We start from the raw sequence: 7,618 nt of genomic DNA, 5'->3' as shown, positions 1-7,618 counted from the left end.
GCAAAGGGGAAACCCCGGCTCCTCGCTGATGCCCCCGCTCGCCCGCCCGCCGCCCACCAGCAAGAGGGGGAGAGATAGAGAAAGAGAGAGAAGGAAAGAAAGAAAGAGATGAGAGAGGGAGGAAGAAGCAAGATAGAGAAAGAGAGAGAGAAAGAAAGATGAGAAAGGAAGGAAGAGAGTGACGTCATCGGGTGGGGGAAAATCGCGATATAGCGTTTCGCGAAGATCGAGATCGCGAAAATCGAGGGATCACTGTATTAATAATAAAGTTGGGGCCTGGAGATATACATGTCAGGACTTCTCTAATGGCTAGGGATTTTGTCTCCCAATCTCCAGCAAATCCCCTCAGGAAAGCCAATTTATGGCTCAGGTGCAGCTAGATTGTCGTTCCTAGAAGTAGTAATGACTTTCATGCCAAGGTTAGTGCAATGGCCATGAGATATCATTTTAATTTCCTAGTAATACCAGATTTTCATTGCCAGTTTTAGTTTAAGATGAAAATACAAGCGAAAATATTGCACCGGGCTAGGATGAAGGTGTTAATTTCAAGATTGAACTCCTGCAAGAAATAAGGCCATTCCATCACAGCTCCTTTAGCGTGTTCCTGTAAGACCCACTTCATTGTTATTGACTCTAAGGGGATAAACACTGTCTAAAGCAGAGACCACGATATCTGTTACTATAGTGTTATTATTATTGAGGTGATTGTTTTGTGATGATATCGTTAATATTATTGTTAAATTGATTAAGTCATAGTGGTCATGCTTATCCAAATTCCTTGACCAGCACAATGGGGTTTCCTTTTGGAGAGAGGAACGCAGGTTGGAAGCTGAACTACAGGTCCATTCAGATGCTGCAGGGGGGGTCGGTTTTGGGGTTGTCCTGTCAAACCGATGGTGCCAACCCCCCTGGCCTCAGGAATGGCATGAAAAAGGCATTTGCAGGGATCTGACATTCCTGGAATTTTTCCCCATTATCGTGGCTGTTGAGATATGGGGGGAAGAGTTTAGGAATAAAACTGTCTTGTTCTGGTGTGACAATCTAGCCGTAGTGCACGTCATTACCTCATTGTCATCCAAGAGCGAATGCGTGATGCGTCTAGTTCGCCACTTTGTTAGCAGGTGCTTCGAAATCAATGTTTTTATTCACGTCCCGTCATGTCCCGGGCGTGGAGAATGGCCTAGCTGACGCTCTATCACGGGGACAGCTGGTCAGGTTTTGGGAGATGGCGCCGGATGCACAGCAGTCTTCGCACAATGTCCCACCTCACCTGTGGCAGCTTGGGAACTTGAGGTCAACAGAGCGGTAAGCATGTCGGTGGCTCCTGGCACCAGACAAGCATACTTCAAATCAGGTGAGGAGTTCTGGGCTTTCAGGCAGGGCAGAGGACACACGCAGAGCTGGCCCATGCCAGTAGAACACCTGCTGGAATTCTTTGTTGAGAAGCACCAAGCGGGGTGCGCACCCAGGACAATACGTGGTAAATTGGCTGGTTTGGCATTTCTAGCAAAGCTAATGGCTTCCTAGATACAGCCAAGGAATTCAGAGTTAGAAAGATGCTGGAGGGATGGTCCAGGGAGCAGGTGCCAAGAAAGGTTGACCAAAGGAATCCGCTTTCTGTTGCCCAGTTAATGAGGATCTCTCAGCAGTGGGAGTTGTTATGTTCCTCAGGTTACGAAATACACCTGTTTCGGGCGGTAGCTTCCATACTGTTTTTCGGGGCTTTTAGAGTCAGCGAGGCCCTCGCCTCTTCCCGCAAAGATGCATCCTTAAGAGCATTTCAGGCCAAGGACCTGTCTATTTCCAATGATATGATGTCGCTACACTTAAGATTCTCCAAGACAGACCAATTGGGTAAAGGCAAGGTGGTCCACCTCTCGGCAGCCGGAGTTAAGGAAATATGTCCTGTCTCAACTTTAATAAGCTTTTTAGAAGCAAGAGGAGACAAGGAAGGTTACCTTTTTTGTCACCAGAATATGGCACCTTTAACGATATATCAGTTTTGGACCATCACCAAAAAGGCCCTATCAGGTATTGGTTTGGACCCCCAGCTATTTGGGACACACTCATTCCGGATTGGGGCCGCATCAACAACGGCTAGGTTGGGGCTCCCAGCGAGCCAGATCCAGGACATAGGCAGGTGGAAATCTTCGGCTTTCAAAGGATACATAAGGACAGCAGTGGAAACATCTGCTTTGCCCGGTAATTAAACCTGCTTTGTTTTTTGTTTTTTTCTCACTGTTCTAGGTCCTGGCCCAGCTCCACGGTGTGTTGTATGACGGGTGAAGGAAATGCCCATGAGGCCGCCCACAATACTGTTGTGTGGACACAGTATGATTTTCTGGGCTGGCAGAAGAGCTGCAATATCCCATTGGGGAACACAGTTGGCGTTAAGTCGCCATGCGAAGGTGGAGTGGCTGGGACGAAGAGGGCTGCGTTGGGATGGACTCCTCCCACTGCTAAGAGGCTGGAGCCGTGGAAGGGCTGAGCCTGGTGTTTTGGTGTTGCACTTGAGTGGCAACAACCTTGGACTGCTGAAGGGCTTGGCGCTGGTGGCCCAAGCTGGTGAAGACCTTAAGGTCTTAAGGAAGTGGTGGCCGAGCACGCGGCTGGTGTGGTCTTGGATCCTGCCTCGCAAGGTTTGGAGGTTTTCACAGCATCCAAGAGCAATTGACAAACAAAGGATTTCAAGTTAATAAGGAAATTGGAAAACTAATTTTGGCCGAAGGGGGATTTATAATGAGGCACCCGGACATTCGCATTCATATTCCCGATCTTTACAGACCAGATGGGGTATACTTGACAGATGTTGGCAACGACATCTTCTTGACAGACCTGCAGAGGGGCCTGCTGGAGCTGGTGCAGGCTTAAGGGGGGAGCTGGAGGCCAAGATAGAGATCTGACCCCCAGCTATGGCAAAAACGGGGTGGAAAGGGTGTCAGTTGCAACCGTGTGTTCTCCCTTGGGCATCTGTTAAAAGGTGATGGGCTCCTTCGTCTCACAACTCATGCCTCCTCCACGGATGGAGCGGTGGGAGGGAGGAGCACATGGGGCTCATCAACGTCACTTCCGGTTCCGGGTCATGGAGGTGAGCCCTCCCACACGCTGGGCGTGGCTTTCAATTTGGGTGAAGGCGGGGCTCGCTTCACCCTTACCAAGCAAGAAGTTCGCCCATTGGTTGCCCAAGTACGTTTTGTTCAGGATTTTTCACCCCATTTAGCACCCTCTACAGGTCTATTACTGTAATCAATAAAAGTGACCCATTTTCATCCAGCTCTTGTGTTCGAGTTTCATTCCCTGTCCGGCGCAATTAAGAGGCCGGGCGATTTTCGCACGGCCGATAGTTGCGGCAGCTGGGAGGGGCGAGAACACCGCCTGCCAGCTGGGCGTGCCTGCGCAAAGCGCAGGCTCGCCCATACGCTGCTTTTGGCAGCAAAAGGCATGCCTGTCCGGCGGGGGGAAGAATCGCCCCGGCCGGACGTCTGTTTCAGCTGGGAGGAGCGGGACGCCGCATCCCAGCTGATTGGCGGGGCCACCACAGGCAGTGGTTGGCTCGCAGGGGCCGCTGGGAGCGAGGGGAGGGGTTGCGGGCCTATTTCAGGGTCTGCACCCCTTGCCCTCGCACCTTTGCTCCCTGCTCGCCCTCCAGATGTCTATCCATTTTCAAGACCAAAAAAGCCTTTTCTCTCTCTCAAAGAAATAACAGTATTACAATATTACTTAACATTTTGCACTGGCAATACTGCCCTCTTTTCCAAATGGACAGAGGAAGAAGAGGGCGGGGGAGAACAAATTTAAAAAATATAAGGTCAACGTCAACATCAGTTTTTTTGTAATATATTAAACCTTTTGTATTTTAATTTTTCTCCACTTTGTCTTGTACACATTTGATATGTTAAGGGGGGGGGAAGGGTTAAACAAGATTAATTTATAACCAGTGAAGAATTAGAAAAAGGGGAGAAAAGCAACTCCTAGGAGTTAGTCTCCATAAGTCTACAAATATCTATCCATTTTCAAGACCAAAGAAGCCTTTTTTCTCTCTCAAAGAAATAACAATATTACAATATTACTTAACATTTAGCACTGGCAATACTGCCCTCTTTTCCAAATGGACAGACGAAGAAGAGGGGGGGGGGGGAGAACAAATTTAAAAAATATAACTTCAACGTCAACATCAGTTTTTTTGTAATATATTAAACCTTTTGAGTTTCAATTTTTCTCCACTTTGTTTTGTATATATTTGATTTAAATGTGCAAGGGAGAGGAAGGGTGTAGCTGCCGTAGCATGTTAGGATAGGATTACACTATATCTGGACTTCTAACAACAAATGCCTTATACATTCCGATTCCGTTAGCCAGGACAGGACTGCACGTAGGTCACATAAAGTAGTCTGCATTTCTGGTGAAATCTCCTTAAGGAAGTGATTGGCCATAAAACGGTTCAAGCAACTCTCCTCGAATAACAAGAATGTGTGAACAGGAAAAGAACTGTGTGATCAAAAGACGCAATTTACATTGCCTGGGGTAAAAAGGACGAAGGCTGTGATAAAAGACCTTGATTTGTGGTAAACAGGAGATAGCTGTGTTAAACAACAAAAGGTCCCAGGAAATTGGCCATGAGAGACATTTGCTTAGTAGAAACTAGTTATGTGCCATATGGAGATGGGAAGGACTCGGAAGTTGTGTCATCTCTTAGAGTTACGTTATTGGATGTTTGTATATCACTTGACATGTATGTGTAATCATTCCCATTTGCATATTCCCCCAATAAAAGGAGGTGCACAGGTCAATACTGTGTCATTTCACCCAGAGAGAGATGTGTCCAAGTCTTCTTTCTAGGATTTGCGTTTGTGAGTGACCACCTTGGCTGGGGTTGCTCTAAGTCCCTCTGAAGACATCGTTCCCCTCAGGGACTTTGCAGCACCCTCAGAAGGGTTAAACAAGACAGAGGAAGAAGGGGGGGAGAACAAAATTTAAAAATATAACATCAACGTCAGTTTTTTTGTCATATATTAAACATTTTATATTTTAATTTTTCTCAACTTTGAACACATTTGATGTTAACAAACAAGGGGATAAAAAAGATTAAACAAGAGTTAGAACAGGGGAGAAAGGAAGTTGGTGATCATTACAGCTGCTGCTCATAAATTAGCCTCATTATCTCCCTCACCTCGTCCTCAAGCTCTGGTGGGAGGATGAACTCGTCATCCGGATCCGGCTGAACTGGAGCAGAAAAATAGCCCCCCCCTCCTCCTAGGTGGCGCATCATCTGCTACTTCAATTTGTTTTTGGCTGCTGTCTTCAGGAACCACGCAGCCATTACGTCGGGGGTGCCCAATCGTACGAGTGGTGGGAGCCTCGTCTTGTTTGTTCGCAGTGATAAAGAAGCTTTCGTTGGTGAATTCTGTGGGGGTCTGCAGCACCATGCAGATCTGTTTGGCTGGGTCATGGTGGATGTCCACTGTGACTTCAATTCTTCTGGCTTGGCTTGGCTCCTCATCCTCGCTGTCTGAAATTGCAGCATAGGGCACTTGCCATGGGAAGGAGTTGGTGTGCCATGGTGGTAGGCGCGCACAGCTTTTATAAAAGAAGAAAAGACGCTGGTGTGTCAGTAGGCCTGGAATTTCTCAGTTTTGCCACCTAGGTTAAAAATAGCTCCCTAGCAAAGAATGTGAGGAATGGTAGCTGTGCCAAGTTGTCAGGTTTTTTGTCATATATTAAACATTTTATATTTTAATTTTTCTCAACTTTGAACACATCTGATGTTAACAAACAAGGGGATAAACAAGATTAACCACTTAAGAGTTAGAAAACAGGAGAAAGGAAGTTGGTGATCATTACAGCTAACAACCAAGAAGCAACGGCGCTTCTTGGTTAAAGGGCAGGATATGGAAGAGAATTGGGAACAAAACTAATGTAATATAAACCTAAGGAGCTTCCAGCTCTTAATGTTTCCCAAAGCTCTATTATCGTGGCATTTTGCGCAGTTGGTTCCGCTGACGCTGCTGCTCTTGTTGCTGCTGCTCGTAAATTAGCCTCATTATCTCCCTCACCTCATCCTCAAGCTCTGGTGGGACGATGAACTCATCATCTGGATCCGACTGAGCTGGAGCAGAAAAATAGCCCCCTCCTCCTCCTGGGTGGCGCATCACCTGCTACTTCGATTCGGTTGTGGCTCCTGTCCTGAGGAACCACACAGCCATTGCGTCGGCGGCGCCCATTCGTACCAGTGTTGGAAGCCTCGTCTTCTTTGTTCGCGCTGATAGCAATGCCTTCGTTGGTGACTTCTGTGGGGGCCTGCAGCACCATCTGAATCTGCTTGGCTGGGTCATGGTGGATGTCCACTGTCAGTTAAATTCTTCTGCCTTGGATTGGATCCTCATCGTCGGTGTCTGACATTGTAGCATTGGGTAGCTGCCATGGGAAGGAGTTGGCATGCCATTGTGGTAGGTGCGCACGGCGCTGTACACTAGGGTAAGCGGGGCTGTTTTCGTTCATGGTTACCTGAGGTGGCTCATTGGAGGCCGTGGATCCAACCTCGCTGCTCATTTCGGAAATGAAGATCTCGCTGCTGATCTCCGAGGCCGTGCCGCTGCTCAACAAAGGCATCCCCAAAACATCAGAAGGCTTATCTTTGACAGACTGAGGGAAGCTGCTCGGGCTGGAAGGAAGGGCCCTGTTAAACTCATAGCAGCAGAAGCTATCCTCAGTTACATCGAGCTGAACCACCACAACACTGAGGCTATCGTTGCAGCCATAGCTCTGAGCCAACATGCAAAGTTTCTTCGCAGCTGCAAGGGCATCGTGCACATTCCTGACGGCCTCCACTGCTTCATCGATGGAGAGACTATCCCATAGGCCTTTGCTGCCCAGAATGAAGAATTCATCCTGAGAAGGTAAAGTGATGGACTGTACATGGGGGCGTGGAACAACACTTGGGTGAAGAAAGGTATATCCCAAAATCCTTGTTGAGTCTGTTACACCGTTCACTTTGCCATCCTGGAAGGAAGGGACAAAAATCTATTAATTGCTTAATGTTGTTTTAAGAGCTAAATAGCAGCTCTTATTTGGGGGAGAGGAGGGTTAATATTTGAGGACAGAGTTGAATTTAGTATCAATCCACTGGGTACCTGGGTAGGATGGGTTATCATTCTGGTCCACTGACAACTCATCCAAATGAAATATAATATTTCCAATAACTTGAATATCCAATAATTTTAAAAGAGGCAGAAAGGAGCTGTGAGGACCATCAATGTCAATCTAACAGCAGGAAGTGGTTTTTGTTGGAAGTAGCTAAGGAGGAAGGGAACCTTATCATAACTCCCTTCCTGCCACTTTTGAAACATGATGTTGGATTTCTATAACTAATAGCAATAGAAAAGTAAGAGCAGAGGTGGGCTGTTAAGGTGGAACGGTGATGTGTGCTCGCCCCTGTAGCTCTGAGTGGTAGCGGAATCCAGCGCGATTTTGCTACTTGCACCTGTGCAGGTAGCAAAATCGCACTGGACTGTGCTATCACTTAGAGCCATGGGGGTGAGCACACGTCACCTTGGCTTTTCTCTAAACTTTGAGATAGTTTGATGTAAAGCTAGTATATATTTTTTCTGTTCAATTTTGT

The 7,618-nt window shown here is 47.2% G+C and overlaps 1 pseudogene; it reads right to left on the bottom strand.

Moving 5' to 3' along the window:
• Window positions 1-5,886: 5,886 nt before the first annotated feature.
• The window catches only part of LOC139165442 (PH domain leucine-rich repeat-containing protein phosphatase 1-like), a 40,727-nt pseudogene continuing 38,995 nt past the window's right edge, over window positions 5,887-7,618 (bottom strand).

Source organism: Erythrolamprus reginae, chromosome 3 (assembly GCF_031021105.1).
Source record: "Erythrolamprus reginae isolate rEryReg1 chromosome 3, rEryReg1.hap1, whole genome shotgun sequence".
NCBI classification, from domain to species: Eukaryota; Metazoa; Chordata; class Lepidosauria; order Squamata; family Dipsadidae; genus Erythrolamprus; species Erythrolamprus reginae.
The sequence above is the reverse complement of the archived record's forward strand: the minus strand, read 5'-3'. Positions and strand labels throughout refer to the sequence as shown.